Source organism: Aplidium turbinatum, chromosome 8 (assembly GCF_918807975.1).
Source record: "Aplidium turbinatum chromosome 8, kaAplTurb1.1, whole genome shotgun sequence".
Lineage (NCBI taxonomy): Eukaryota > Metazoa > Chordata > Ascidiacea > Aplousobranchia > Polyclinidae > Aplidium > Aplidium turbinatum.
Window position 1 is genome coordinate 32,220,217 of NC_137479.1, and position 16,526 is coordinate 32,236,742.

The following is a 16,526-nucleotide window of genomic DNA, read 5'->3' on the forward strand; positions in this document are numbered from 1 at the left end:
TAAAAACAGGCAATTTTGCTGCACTTAGCAACAAGCATGATTACTGAAAATTGAATGAGGCTGTTCACCAGGCATTAAATTAAATGATATGAGATGTTCTACTGGTGCAAATTAAGCTAAACTATCACAAGATGTATACAGTGACAATCTGCTTTTATTCCGACGTTGTTGAAAAAGGTAGTTTTAGTGATTTTGCATCATGTCTAAGAGTTTTGGCACTATTAGTCGGTCGGAAAAATAAAATAGTTTATTTGGTTTTTGGGACATATATGTCCCGTCAGACTTTTTGGTCGGGACGCATTTGTCCCAATAGACTTATAATCAAACCTGTTCAGGCTGAAATAACAAATATCATCGCTCCAGTTCTGCAGATATATTTACGAATATTTACAAAAAAAATTAATTGTGATAATAATAAAAGCTAATTGTGATAACTTTTTGAATGCTAACGAAGTTAAGATTCTAGAAGATTGTTTGTCATCTTCTAGATCAGTGATTCCCAACCGCGGCTCTTAGAGCCGCATGCGGCTCCAAGCTAGCCTTCTGATAGTTTAGCTTAATTTGCACAAGCATGATTACTGTTGCTACAACTACAGCATGTGAAATGGCAACGCGCTTGAAAACGTGAAGTCACGTGATGTCTGGCAACTCAGCTGGTCTAAAAGGACTGAAATCGAAATAGTACAGGGATTTATATGGCGGAAATGTCCCATTAGCCTACGTTGTCTCCTCCCTGGGACACGTATGTCCCGCAAGACTTGAAAGGGTTAAGAAAGCCGACTAAATAAAAATAATTTCAAACAAAGTTTGACTGAGTGAAGCTTGTGCGATACTTGTAGATCACTGGTATAGCCCACACTATCAATCCAAAGTTCGTTAAAAACAGCCTTTCCTTGAAAAAAAAACAAGTCTTTAACTATGATTGATAGATGTTACATTGTAAGAATACATGCTAAATAGGGTACCGGTACTGAATAATGCAAATACATTACGGTAACAAAAAATTTACAGTCAATATGTCATTATGATTATAAAATTCCAAAGCATTTGTAAAGTTAATCAGGTGAGTTGGCACTTGGCAGAGCAGTAAGAAGGCAAAAAAACAACAAGACGATGTAGTGAAGCCTGAAGGAAGTAAGAACCTTAACTTTTTCAAATATTAGAATTAAGGGTGCTGGTATAGCATCGGCCGCCTTGGTCAGTGACGTCATGAAAAAGTGTGATGTCATGCAAAAAACACCAGCACTGACACACACACACACACACAGTCACTGACCAAGGTGGCGATGCTATACCAGCACCGAGAATCTTTAATGCAGAGGCTGGGTGAACCGCAAAACAGTCTTCATCTGGCTAGTCTCAAACTAGTGCATTCACATTTTAACTACAGCCAAGTAATCATTTCTTGTAACAACTAACAATGTAGGCTGCAGTACCTATTCAACAATATATATATAGGCCAATATGATGTAATAACACAGTTGGTACATGGTATGCAAGAGATTGGAAACTGCAATAGACTAGCCTATACAGTTGTTGAGTCAGTTACTTTTCATATTTTTTTATTTTCTTTAACAAATTTCCGATTACTGAAGCGATTTGAATTGAAACTCGTATCACCACTGTGGTGGTTGATGATTTATATTAAGTTGCAGGAAGGCAAACAAAGCCAATCTTCATGTCCATCTTCTCCTTTAGGCACCCCTTTAAGTGTCCTGTCAAAGACACAGCCTCATAATCTTGGATGGTGTCGAACTAGGTCTCTCATCATGCACCTGCGCACCTGGCGTTGTCATACTCAGTAGCGTTCCTACTTTGTTCAGGGTTGCCACTAAACTGGAGATCTTGCATTGAATATTTATGTTTCAGTTACTCAACTCCACTTGGGACTAAAATGTCTTCTGTAATTAACTGACCGAACATAATTTGTGGTTTTCAAATCAGCAGAAAAATGAATGATGAGGATTATTCAAGTGAGATTTTAATTTGTTTATCATTGCTGCAATCTGATGTCATGCTGTTGATAACTCTGAAGTTTGTTTACTTTGTCAGTTGCCAGACAACTTAGTTCTAACAAATCAATGAGAACACATCAGCACTCTTACTTAGTAATACCTTTCAATTGGAATGCAGCTGAATGTTTTTTGGATGGCTTTTATTATTAAGTCTAGTTTTTATATGCCTGGCTGTTATGAAAAGATATTATGAGTTTAAAATCATTAAAGCAATCAGCTTTTTATACAAATTATGCTAAATCTCTTTTGTAAATTTTTAAATTTAAAAATTCTAATCAAAATTTTGGTAACTGTGGTTTTATAATTTTTATGTTGTAAAATGTAAATTCTTATAAAAATGAGTGAATAAAGAAATAACAGTATATATATAACCTCTCAAGTACATGTAATGTAGCTCCACACAAAGTGAAATGTACATGACTTTTGACTCTTTTTATTTGTTTAAAAATAATGTCTAAAAAGACAGTTTGACTTTTTTATGTTTGTTTAAAAGTAACTACGGACAGTGGCCAGTGTTTCGATCTTCCGATCTCTTCAGCATAGTAAAATGAAAGTGTTAAAGTTGAAAGGTTACTGTTATATATTTCTTTATTCACTTGTTCATTTATGCATATCAGTTTGTATCCTCTGTGGATCCTTCTCTTGTATCATGGGCCATAGGGCCAATCCTATAGATCAGTAGTTCTCAAACTGTGCGTCGCGACGCCCTGGTGCGTCGTTGCAATTTTCCAAGGGCGTCGCAGAAGAGTTTCGTTTCGTAGCTGAATTCAGTTTATCTTATAAAGATGAGGTTAATCCTTTGATTAGCAGTTTCAGTTGTCATCAAAGTTGTTAACTTCATTAAAACACGCCCACTGAAGTCAAGAGTTTTCAAAAAACTTTGTGGAGAAATGAATGCAGCGCATCGGAGTTTGCTCTTTTAATTTTCATCCAGGTGGCTTTCGCTTAGAAAATTCTTTGAACGCCTATACGAATTGGTGGATAAACTTCAGGCTTTTTTGCAGCAAGAAAATAATCCACTTGCAGATTGTTTAGCTCAGAACAATTTTTTATTGAAATTGGCTTACTTTACTTGTGTGATATCTTCGCCAAACTGAACATTTCTATGCAAGGGCTGAATAAAAATGACATTTCAGATAAAATTGCAGCATTCGTTAAAAAGCTGCTATTGTGGAAGGAAGATATAGCAAACCTGTATGGAAGCTCTCGATAGTTCACTTTCTTGTCCAATTTGCTTGAAAAGAAAAGTATGACGCTGCCTTCAAATTTGTGAAGCATATTTGGGCAACATTTGTCCAAGCTCGAGTCAAAATTTGCAAAATACTTTCCGAAAAATTTATCAAACTACGAATGGATTTGTGATCCTTTCGTCCAACCTACTCCACTGTCTTTTACTGCACAAGAAAAAGAAGCCTACATTGACCTTTCTTGTGACAATTCCCTGAAAAGGATGTTTAATTCAGGAAATCCGGCAAATTTCTGAATTTCAATGAATGGCGATTATCCAGCTTTGGTGAAAAAAGCACTACGAATTATTATCCCATATGTCACGTCATATTTATGTGAAGCAGGATTTTCTGCCTTGGCGGTGATAAAAAGCAAATTTCGATCACCAATAAACACTGAAAGAAAAATGCGGATGGCAATTTCAAAAATTCTCCCAAGATTTAATTAACTTTGTAAAAACAAACAAGCCCACACGTCACATTAAATAATATGCATCGCTTTTTGTTGTTGTATCACCAAACAAAACTTTAATAATAAGTTTCCTCATTAACTTTTATTTGCTGGTGCGTCGCAAGTCCAGAAAACTTTTCCAGAGGCGTCGCAACAAAAAAAAGTTTGAGAACCACTGCTATAGATGTTTGCTGGTACACGGTACATCCCTTCATTTTCTTTGAATCTTATAAAAATGTTGAAATAGCAGAATTTGCCATAGAAATCTTGTGAAAAAAGAGTGCTTATCATTATCAAATTTTTACTGCATATAATAAATGATGATATTATCTTATTAATAAAGTTTTGTTTTCTGAGTAAAAGCTTGTCAGCATTCAATCATTCATGAGTCTTCGCAATTTCTCTTGTTTTATTAAAAGCATGTACTGATACTCCACAATTGAATTGTCAAATGTCAATTTAATGTGAGTAATGCAGTAACTTTTGTTTTTGCAGTGACAATATGTCCTAGTAATATTTTAACATTATAGTCAATATCAGGAGATCACGCTTTCAGGAATGCTAAACTAAAATTTGAAGCGGATTCACAATCTTGTTACGAAAGAAAAGTTTTTGTATTTAATCCCATAACTTATCGCAGAGAAAACTTTGTTGCAGTGAAAAAAAAATGGACATATTTTTAAGAAAAGCTGCAGTAAAAAGTTACATTTAAGCACGGGGGTTTCAAACTGCAGTAGGCCACTGTTATTCACATACAACGCCAATATGTTTCTAAATATTCTCCATTGAAAATTAACAATGATTCATCTACTGTAGTATACATCACAGAAGCTTCACACCTCACTGCAAGAGGTTGCTTGCCAATGTAAGGATTTGCATATACATATATTATAGAATGTTAGAAAAATATTTGACTTAAAGCATTTGTACAATCGGTTTAAAATCACTATTCAGTTCAATCCAATCATTCAAAAGCAAGTTCATCTCAACATGGTTGCTATAATAACACCATGTAACAAAATTTGATATCATGATGAGAAATAAAAACAACTGAGCTGACATGTCGAATTCAAGCACATTTTAACATTCGCGTTTTGTCGCTTCTACCTTTGCTATGTTGACGTGTATTGTTTTTCATATGTTGGTCAGAAATAAAAACAACTCAACTGAACTGACATAACGAATTTTAATTTAATAGTTCAAACATTTTATTTTTATTCCTTTCTGCACGATTTCAACGCTTAGCGATGTTAAAACGATGTAAAAACGGCAATTATAATTTGGCTACGGTACCCGATAATTTCCTTTCAAAAATATGCCGAATAGGGCACTCGCCGAAAAAGGCTCTCGCCGAATAGGGAACTCGCCGAATCGGACTAGCCGAATCGGACTCGCCGAATAGTAGCAGACCCCATCTCAACATGGTTGCTATAATAGTCAGAATAGACCATTTTCCTTGTTACGTTTTTTTAGCACAATATATATAATATATATACTTAGAGAAAGTTGAAACAATTTTCTCTACATTTTTGTGCATTTCAAGATGACAGCAAAAGATATTGGTTTGCTTTCAAAACTAACTAAGCTTTTTAATAAGAAGCTTGAATCAAAAGCAACATGGCGGATAATATTTTGCTTCTTTCAGATCCTCAGTTGGAAGACTTGGCCTCCTTGAAAGAAGTGAAAACTAGAGCTTTCCGCATTAAATTTTGGAGGAGCATTCCAGTTGTCATCACAGTGAGCGTTGTCCTTGCCCAAATTCTCCAAGTAAGTGCCACAACACCCAACAAGAATATTTTGTCAAGTTTTGAAATGTTTCCAGGGTTACATTTGGCTGCAAAATTATTTTTCCTGGTTTTTGTCGTATTTGGTATATTATGTTTTTAGTCCATCTGCTTTTTACTGCAGCTGAAAAAAATGAAATATGTGTTTTTATGTAGCGCTGTACTCATTACACGTATGCATTGTTCTCGGCGCTTTACAAAGCAGACAGTGTCAGCACAGCTGTTATTGTGGTGCAACCGAATACAATGTTACCCTGAATCCATTCCTTTGCTTAGTGCAAAGGAGAAGCAAGACTTTTACTGCAATGTACCGATATATCGATATCGCTGATCTCACTATCAGCCATTTTTAGAGTATCGGTATCCACTAAGTTTGGCCGATACAAAAAATGTAAAATAAAAGCATTTGCTGCAGTTTTTTGCAATCAGCAAAAGTATAAATTTTTCACACTAATGTAAGAAAATGACAACCTGTTTGAATTTTTGACATCCGACCCATCCATGGCATTGCATTGATTCTTTTATACAAACGAAACGTTTTAAATGTTCTTAGTACGATAGTTGTTTCATTCTTGAATTATGAAGGAGACTCAATTTCTCTCAGATTGCAAATCAATCCCTTTTTACATTGATTCAACGTCTAGAAACGTATGGACGTAACATTGGACGTAACATCATCTCAATATTTTTTAATATTTAATTGAATAATAAAATCAAATATTGTTATTAGTCTCTAAACCCTTGACAGCCTGTTTCACCCTAAATTGGAGATCATCAGACGGTCCTGAAAAATATGCAAAAGCAATAAATCGATAATACCTGAAAAGATATTAGAATAAATATTATATTTAGCCTGTAAAGAAAACCTCAGAATTACAAAGGGCTACCTCCATCGGATGCCACAAAAGCTTTAATTAAGACGTTCAAATGGAGACCAACCAGATTTATTGTAGATTAAAATATTGCTTATGTGTAAACTTTAAAGCATACAGTGAATCACGAACTTCTCCATAGATCAAAAACGTTTGGGAGCGACTAGACCAGGTCAATCAAATGCCTTATCCCTGGACAATGCATCAGCACTCAGCAGTCACTTCAGTCCAGCTAGCATCATTCTATATAAATATGAAAATTTACATATTTTTCTCTTTACCTGATTAGTTAGTATTCAATTACCGAGCAAGTTTGGTGCGTCGGTTTCATGTTGAATATTTGCTGCTAAAGTTGCAGAAGCGTGTCATTGTGACACGTCATCATGTGTTCCTGTGTGACGTCACCATTGTTGTTTGCAGATCATTCTCCTCCAGAGCGTTCATTTGACGTTACTATCGACAAACATCGTCGTTTCCGGCATTTCCGTACTGACGTTGGTCGCTAAGACGGTGGAACTAATCCTACCGACGAGTAGAAACATCGTCGCTGCCGAGAAAGGTGAGCTGGTTGTCGTCGTTCTGCTATTGTTTCGTCACTGAAGTTGCGCCATGAACATGCAACGCAACCGGGTTCATCATATTTAATAAACAAACAATAATATATACAAAGATAGTTTGCTACTTTTCGAGAAGCGTCGTCATGTTTTGCAGTGATTGGAGTCATCAGAATCTCTTCCTCAAATAGAATCTGAGGATGTATCTGCTTCAATTTCTTCTGTTTCACATTGAGCACTCTCTTTGTGATGTTTGGTTTCTTGCATGACATAAAGAAGTAGATCCGATATTTGGCATAAAACTTTTTCGCCAAGAATAATATATGACTTATCTTGAACATAGAAAAGCAAAGAACACAGTCGGGTTTAATCGTCCGCCCCGTTAGTTCAGTGGTAAAGTGCTCAACTCAAGATCACGCGACGCTCGTTCGACTCTCGGGGTGGCGTTTGAGCAACGCATTTCGGCACTGCTCTCCATGGCAACAATTCAACAATTCCCCGGCAACAACATCATTTGGGGAGTGATGATGTACAACTGTCAATCTCGGTTACCAGCCTCTACATTAGTCCACAAGTATGCGAAATTGCCAGGAACAACCCATCAGAGGCTTTGTCAGTCCAAGGAGAAAGATTCAAGCCCAACCAACATCTTTCTTTAAACAATCAAAGGATAAAGAAGTTGTCCTTTTGCAAAACTCCATCCCCTCCGATGTTTATTCTGCCGTATGTAGGTTACGTAGTACGTATGTTTGAAGGCCGGTTCTTCGTCGCCCTCTGATTGTTCCGTCACTGATGTTGTTTCCTTTCACAACATGCGCTGTAATCATCTGGCATCAGACAACACATAACTGCTTCCATACATTTTTTTGTTTTTCAGCATTTGATGACGTCAGTCACGTAGGTATATTAGCCGATTACGTCACAATGATGTTGCATTCTAACGGGCGGTTCAGCGAGCGCGACATGTCTCTGCTGCGGCGTGTGCTTGATGAGCCGATCTGATGGATGGCAGGCTCATCCAACGTCAAAAGACAAAGACTTCTTCCAGCTCCCGCCACACAGAAGGGCCGGGGTCGTGTATTTGTATAAGGACTGTAAGATTGGTGCAGTACGCGTTTGATTGGTTGATTGTATTTTGTAAAGCGTAAGCAGGAACGTGACGCATCGCACAACAATCAAATGCATCTATCAAGTGAATGACAGCGGGAACCTGCGAAGTGGCCTTCGAGTCAAGCAGCTACCTTCAACTAAGTCGATGAGATGCAGATTCATTTCTATGTTGCACTTCCCATTCAACTGCGCACTTCTTGGTGGCTAAGTGCCTGTTGTGGACCCGGATGTGAACATTGTTAGTTTCCCGAGTTGATGGTTTAAAGTTTTTAAACCTCAAGACTCCAAATTGAATATTTTTGCGCAAACAAATTTTCTTTTCAAAGCAATTTAACAAAACTACAAACCTCTAGACCGAGCCACCGCCACTGCCCAGGGGTGATGAAAGGAAGAGCCCCTCGACCCCTGGAGTGGCGAAGAAGGTTTACTCGAAGAAGAAGCAAGGGGCAATAGTACTAAGTACGTCGTGGTCACAATTAAAAACTTCACTAAAATCGATGCTGTAGGCAGTTGGTTTCTAATTTAACGTCGATGCATGCATGGGACTTTTATTGTTTTTGTCATTGGTTGTATTCAAGTAGTCGCAAGTCTAAGGGAATGTTATCCAGTGGCGTACGATGACCACATTTTTGGGTGTTCACCTTTTTTCAGCAGGCTCCACACACACACTAAGTTTGCAGTTTGCTCAGTAGCTGTTCTGATTAATGATGATCATATGCGATATCATGTAAGTCGCGTGTGTTTGATAGGGGAAGGTGGGGCAAGCAAAGACAAAAATATTTAAATAGCCATATTTTAGGTAATTCTCAATGGATCCTGTTATGAATCCATACTCATTCATCACAAATCCTTAAATTAAGGTTTAATAAACAAAACACACGATATAGCTGAACATAAACATAGCGGTTAACATCAACATAATAAGGTAGTAGGTATTAACTTAAATAGAGAGATTATACACTACAGCTAACAAACTAAAGATTACATGCAACTGAAATGTCTTAACTACTAAACAATCTGCTGTATGAAGCTACGCTGCTAGAACACAAGTAAAATGTCGCGGCAGGTATTTGATTGTTTAAACGAGCAATTACCTACGTCATAGTACCGCAAGGAGAAGCAATAGAAATGAGTAGGCACGAGGCAAAATACGAATGGTCAGTTGTAATCTACAACAGATCCCAATTGTTTTTTATACACAGGCGTGCAACAACTCGTAGATGTTCCAAATCAAACTTTATCAAAAAATTCTGAGCAATGGCTGAGTTATAGCAATTTTTTATTTTTTGAAAATTGTCCCTCTTTGCCCCCTATCCGGGGCAAAGTGGGACAATTTCTTTTTTTACCCTGAGGTTTAACTTTTTGAATATTGAGGGCTCAAAACCAAGAAATTTGTTAAAACTTTATATTTAGCTGACCTAACAGCCAACCTGAGATAGTTTCATCAACACATTATGCTTTTTAATGTAGTTTTGGGTGTTACATTGCGATAATTACTAATTTTTTTCTTTTTTGCTTCCTTAGCTTATCAAATGTGTGTCTAGCTGTTTACAAGCTCTAGATTAATTGCATCACAAAATATTAACATCATGGCTTGTTAGGGCCTATTCTATTAAGACACACAAGATAATATGGTAAATAACATCATGTGCACACACACATCAAGGAAAGCATGCAAGTATAAAATTTGCTTCAAAGAAATTCTGTAGCATATCATACAAACAAAAAAGGTCTACACATCATTATATACGCTGCACTAATCATACCATATGCACTTGGTCAATCAAAACTAACAATATGTACACTCAAAACACCAAATAGACTAGTAAAACTTTACAAACAGCAACTTATTAGTTGCAAATGGCATGGACTTGTGCTCTCCATTATTTAGCAACAGACAAATGTCACACACAAACTTGCCGTTGCCATTGTATGCTGAGCACTTATCATGACACCATTGTTTACATGAACCGCATTCGATCCAATCTTCAATCTTCTTTGGGTGGATGCTGATACAGGGCACGACAAAATATGCATTTGTACTGTACATTTTGCTGCTGCTTTTTCTTAGGTTGTAATTTGTTATATTTTAATCTCTTTGGTTTATTTTTGGTACAATTCTTGGGACTTTTATTGCGACTCAGATTTTTAGCCATCAAATTCTGTTTAAATGGAGATGAAGTTAGGATTTCTGATTGCTTGCCTTTTCTTTTTCGGCAAGTGATTTTAGCATGTGGTAGAGGAGAAATATCAATAACTGATACTCTATCTCCATTTTTGCAAGGTTGCAAAAAACCACTGCATCCAAGCTCACTTTCAAGCAATTGATTGTTACTGCAGTCTGCAATGCTTTCAGCAGGTTGATCATTCCCTTCTGATGATTCATTCTCATTTGTCGCAGTAACAGAGCCAGAATGTGCATGATTATCAGGTTCAAGGAGATTTTCTTGGGGTGGGTCCTCCACTTCAGTAACTGTTGCTGGAGCATAGTCATCATCATCAAACACATGTGGGTTGAATGGTGAGATTCCAGCTGCTTTAAAGCCATTAATAGCTTTTTGCATAGTGTCCGCACGTTCATATCCTTTACCAACCAACTCTGCCACATCAAAGTCACTGACACGCTTGCCTGGGTGATTAACCAGCCATTTGTTGATTTCTTGGCTGTAATAGGTTTTTAATGGTCCAAAGAATGTTTTGTCCAATGGCTGTAATTTATGTGAAGAGTGTGGAGGAATCGATAACATTATGATTCCATGTTGACGAGCAAAGTTGACTGCCTGTAAAGCAAGATGACTACAGTGATTGTCCAAAATTAACAGAAACGTATTTTCTTTTGATGAACTGACAAAACTTTGGAATTGAAACAACCACTGGAGGAACAGATCCGAATCAATCCAACCAGAAGAAGATGCAAAACCTTTTGATCCTTGTATAGAACCCATCATCAATGCATCAACTATGCGTTTGCGCGGAAATATAAAAACCGGAGGGATGTAATGGCCAATTGAAGAAAAACATGCAACCATAGTTATCATTTTGCCTCTCTCAGCACTAGTTAATTGTCCAACCTGTTTGCATCCTTTTTCAGCTAAAATTTTAGATGTTGTTTAAACAGAAGATATTTCTGTTTCATCGACGTTAAATGTTTTGTTTGGAGTTAAATCGTTTAGAAGATTTTCCAAATGGTCAAAAAAAATTTTAACTTGAGGCTTATTAAATCCAGCAGCTCTTGAAAGACTGCTTGCTTCAGATTGGCGAATACTGATGTCTGGATGACGTTGTTGAAATTTCCTTAGCCACTCTTCTCCAGCTCTTTTTTTGGTAGCGTTGAATGGGACTCTGATACTGTATTATTAGCCTTGGCCAACTCAAAGGCTAGTTCACACAACTTCTCGGCACTTAATCCAAAAAACATTTTTTGATGTGCTCAACTAGTTCTGATTCAAAATGATCTGGCAAAGCTGTTTCAAAGCGTCCAAGTTTAACTTTGCCTGGATTAGAAACTTTATTATTCACATGTGTTTGTAGTGCACTTTTTGATAGCCTACATTATATTTTTTGCTGCATCTCTGAGAGACAATTGTTTGTCATTTACATCTTTTATGGCATTATGTAGCTCTTCGGAGTGTTTTCCAACATCTGTTTTACGTTTATATTTTCTTACCATGTTTAATTAGATGTAGGCCAATTAGAACAGATCAAAATCAAATCCTACAAATATAAGTTGTTTAATGATTATAATAAGCTAAACCCATGGTCTAGGCTCAGGCTGCAACCATTGGAATCACCACTCAACAGCAACCAAGCCATTAAACAATCACTTCACTGCTTCAGTACATTTATTTATTTATAGGCTTAAGTATTGCCACAGGCAAGATTGGCTTTGGGTCTATAAACAGTAATGGAAATATACATACACCTCAGCTGTCCTTGCTTGTAGGGGTGTTCAATTTCGATTATTTGAATATTCGAAATTCAATTTATATTCGATTTCCGAATTTCGATTGCGAATATCACAACTGCAAAATTTGATTTTATTGAAAGAAACGACATGAAAATTCGCTAGAAAACGCGAAAAATAGCCATGAAAATTTACGAAAAAAGAACACAAAATAACGTCTACAGCTCCCAGGCCCATGTTGGTGTTTATGAACACAAGCTGATCGACATGGTCACCCGTCAGTCGGGATCTCAGCTTCGTGACGGTCAGGCCAGCTTTTGAAAACGATCGCTCCGCTGGAGCCGAGGTCGCTGGGATCCCAAACACTTCAAGTTCATTTTCACAGCGAGCGATTCACTGCCGCGACATTTCACTGCAGAGTGCAGAGGTTTCGACTCGAAAGCGATATCGAGTATGTTTGCAAGCGCATAAAGCTAAACGCACACTCCGTCTGCGTAGCAAATTGTGTTGCTTTTGGGTGCATTCAAATGATTCAACATCTGATGACATTGAATCGACACAAAATGGTAGATTTTTGCTATGTCCCAGGCAGCAAAGTCAGTCGTTTTTACATTGATTCAACATCTGCAGACATTAAATCAATGTAAAAATGACAGATTTTGTTGTCTGGTGTTGGATTGTAGCATCGCAACTCGTTCTAGTGATTATTTATCGCGAAGCTGTTGCGGTTTGCATTCAAAAAGTGTTTTCCTGCTGCAGATCGCTAGTTCATCTATTGTTTTATGTATCATTACAGCATAAAAAGTTTCCCCCACACAGAAATATGCGTGGAGGCCTGGCCCCCACGCAGGCCCGTAGCCAGGGGGGCCTCGCCCCCCCCCTGAAAAAAAATTCCCCCCCCCCCTTGGCAAAACCTCAACATTCTCGAGCAACAGCTACAATTATAATGATTTTGCCCATTTAAATTTTTTCGCCCCCCCCCCCTAAAAAAAAGTTGCCCCACCCCCTTGCTCTGCGGTCTGGCTACGGCCCTGCCCCCACGGCTTAGGTGCGTATCAATTCGGTAAAAAATGGATAAAAATGCGACAAAGCTCACCCTACACTTTCTGCTATTGCACAACCTGCAATTGCACAACAAAGATCTTCATTCTTGAGAGAAATTTGTGAAATTTAGCATTAAAAATGCCAACCTGGCATCCCTGGTGTTGGACCCGCGAGAGCGTGTGATAGTCACGTGATCGACGATGCGCATGCGTTGAAGTCTTTTTTCACTTGCAAAATGCGACAAGACAGATTTCGCGCCACTTGCGTTACTTTCAACCGCGTTCAGCCGAAAGGCGGCTATAATTTCGAATATGTCCGATACGAATTTCGAATATCACCTTAATCGAAATTGAACACCCCTACCTGCTTGCCCAATTTTGCATGTCCCTCTATGCCCCAAGCTAGCCCATTAAGAAAAATTAACTTAGCTTGCTTTGTCTCAAACCCATGACCTAACAAAACATATCACAAACTTCAAATATTACAGTAATAACTGGCCATTGTCATTTGAAACATTTCGCCCCGTAACACTTCATAATACTCAAAAACTTTTGTTTCAACTATTTAAAATTTAAGTGCAAAACCGACTATCAGCAACCGCTGTTACCTCAAATAATTTTTTGTAAATCAAATTACATCTCACGCCAGTCATTCAAACAGAGTCTCTGATGAAAACTTTTTAATTTTATTTTGTATTTTAGAAGAAATTTGAATGTCCCTTTTTGCCCCGCTATCCCCTACTTTCCAAATTGGTAAAAAAAGTAAATAGGGTGCCAAAAGAATGTTCACCGTTCGCCACTAATATTATCTTTAGCAATTACGCTTCATTCCTTTCACATGAGCGGGAACGTACCTCGTGACACTACGAGCTGATGATACTAATGCTCGTCGTGAATAACTAGCTCCCAGACTGTTTGAACTCATTGCGCCTCTCTTGTGTCCGACCAAGTTGCTGTCCACCCAACAAACCTTCCGACGTTGAATCAGCGTGCAAATTATTTACTTGCTGGAATTGGACAGTGACGTAACTTTAGAACACCCAAGAAAACATTGGAGCTACTCTGAATCATGTTGTGCAGATGGTTTATGAACGTTCAATCGTATTTGTCATCATACTTGTTTTGTGTTGTTCGTATTTTACTCTTTTTTCGCATTGGCAAAGATTGTTTGTTGTAATTTTACTTCAGCATGGCACAGCTGAGACGTCTGAAGGTTTTCCACGCTCGGCCTGGACAGCAATCTTTTAAGTAACATTCAACACAATCAGCCACTGGTTTGATTTTGATGTTTCACGAATGATGAGATGGGAGATTCATTCTTATCCCGATCAACACAATAGAGTTTGATGAAGGTTAAAGATTTGCCGTATATTAAATTTACCAATATTTGTATGGTTGGCATTGAGACCAGCTCAGTACGCCATAGCGGAAGAAGGGCGGTAGGCAGTTCTCTCTAAAGCAGCGAACTGTTCATAATCATGATAGAAATCAAGGGCTATAGTCGAAGGGGCACCACTCCCAATCGACGACATGCCTTTAAGTGTCTTGTCACGCAGCCGCATGCTCTTGAGCGGTGTCGAACCCGGGTCCTTTCAAATGTCGAACCATGGCTCTCACCACACGTATGACACTCTCGTTACGGAGCAAGCTTAATATCCCCAATTAAATCTAATTAACCCCCTGTCGATATTGAGATACACTTAGGAAACCCTGCTCTAACAAAGCAGGTTGTTTTGCGGCGCAAAGTCAAGAACGTTTCAACGATTGGGACGAAATATCCATCTTCAGTTTATTTCATTCACGGTCGGAATCTCCCAACGTTTGACTTCAAGAAGGCTACATTATTTTGTCATGCGCAAGTCGATGGTGGTGTTAGCGACTTCTCTCGCGTCAGACTGGTATTCAGGACAATGTGTTGAGGAGGTGTCTTCCCAGCTTCCAAAGATGCGTCTTTATAAAATACACCATCATTTTAGTTGAGTTTTGTACATTGAAGTTGTTAGTTAGATATTGTTCATCAGCGAAGAACAACGAGAGCCAACTCTTCGGGAATGACTTTTTTTGAACAATTGCAATACGGTATGCTGGAAAACTTTAAATGGGCTAATTTTGGCGATAGGCTATAAGTAAACAAGCAATCGCAGTCTTGCTTTGCACTAGCAGGCGAAGCAATAAAAAAAGCGGATGGTTAGCCATGTCAGGATATGGAAGCGGAAGTCTTTCATCACGACAAAAGGAAGCCTAAGTGTGAAATGAAGGTCGCCGCCCTATCCATAGACGTGAACAGAACACGCATCTCCAGAAAGTCGTTATGACGATGGAAGCTGCTAGCATATCCCCCTATAGAATAGCGTGTGGCTTTTGACGTCTACAATGACCTTGTGCATTCGACCAGCATCTAAAGCAGTGTAACCTACGCATTGTTGCAGACAAATTATAGGCTATGGATGGTAACAGCAGAAGTGGGCACTGGGCAGCAGCGCTGCTACTTATTAGGTTGAAGTCGCTATGGTGGAGAGACGTTTCTCCAATGGTCAAGATGTAGGCCTACTGAAGCCCAAGTGGAAGGACTCAGCGACTTGCATTTCTAACTGCTCGTGTTTACGAAAGATGCGTAGGCTAATAATGAATTTCATTTAGAATATGTTTTATATAATGGCGTTGAAACAGCAGTGTAACGAATGATTTCATGGAACCGAATTGTTTTCAAGGTCATTTTGGCGCAACAAAGTGCTTCCTGTGTCAGTTTAGGTTAAGACAAATCCGCAAGCAATATAGCCTATATAGAGTGAAGGAGCGCAAAATGGAACTTGGGTGAAAAATACAAACTGCTGATTTGTTTAGGAACGCCGCATAAGTAATCAAGTCAAACGCTTGCAGTTTGTACCCTGCAGGCAGGCTACACGAGAATGCAAACAGCTTATTCTTGACGTAATCCTACACATTTGGCGTAAAAGGGGCGCGCCACACACATAAACGTTACATTATAGGCCTAGGCTACTAACGTTAGAGTCTGGTGCCTCAGATAGTAGACACCCAAACTACTGAAAATTATATCTGGGTCCAATTTCAAAAGACCATAACCTACATGCATCATTATGCTAACTTTGCCGATTGGAACCACGCGCGGCTCACTAGGCCAAGCATCCAAACCAATAGGTCACTTCTACAGCAGCCTACGATTGGCCTTTGGGCGGCCATCTTTATTGTAGTCTACCTCCTGCTAATTCACCGACCTGGCTTTATGCTCTTCAATGGAACAGCTCAGTTGAAGTGCGCACCTATGTACGTTTGGTTGTTTATTCTATTCAGAGGAGGAGTGAACCAGTAAGGCTAACATTGCCGTTACCAAAATGTTAACGCTTGCACTCTAACTTGTCCGCCAGGTGGCCCACTGAGGTAAACGAAATATTAGGTTTTCCCTCAGTGACCAAATGGCGAAGATTGCTCTGAAGTTCTTAGGCTCCAGGTAAGACGACGAAAGCTTACTTCGCCATCCTGTTGTCGAGATAGAAGTCACCTCCACATTTCTGCTACGTCGCAGTTTCCGTCAATTGAGGTGTCAGC

General features: G+C 38.6%; 1 long non-coding RNA gene across 1 annotated transcript; it reads left to right on the top strand.

The window, feature by feature from the left end:
- Positions 1–6,126: 6,126 nt before the first annotated feature.
- LOC145776297 (uncharacterized) lies at positions 6,127–11,347 on the top strand. Its single transcript, XR_014290199.1, has 3 exons — positions 6,127–6,132; positions 6,769–6,907; positions 7,780–11,347. It is a non-coding gene; the product is annotated as an uncharacterized LOC145776297 (long non-coding RNA).
- Positions 11,348–16,526: the final 5,179 nt, after the last annotated feature.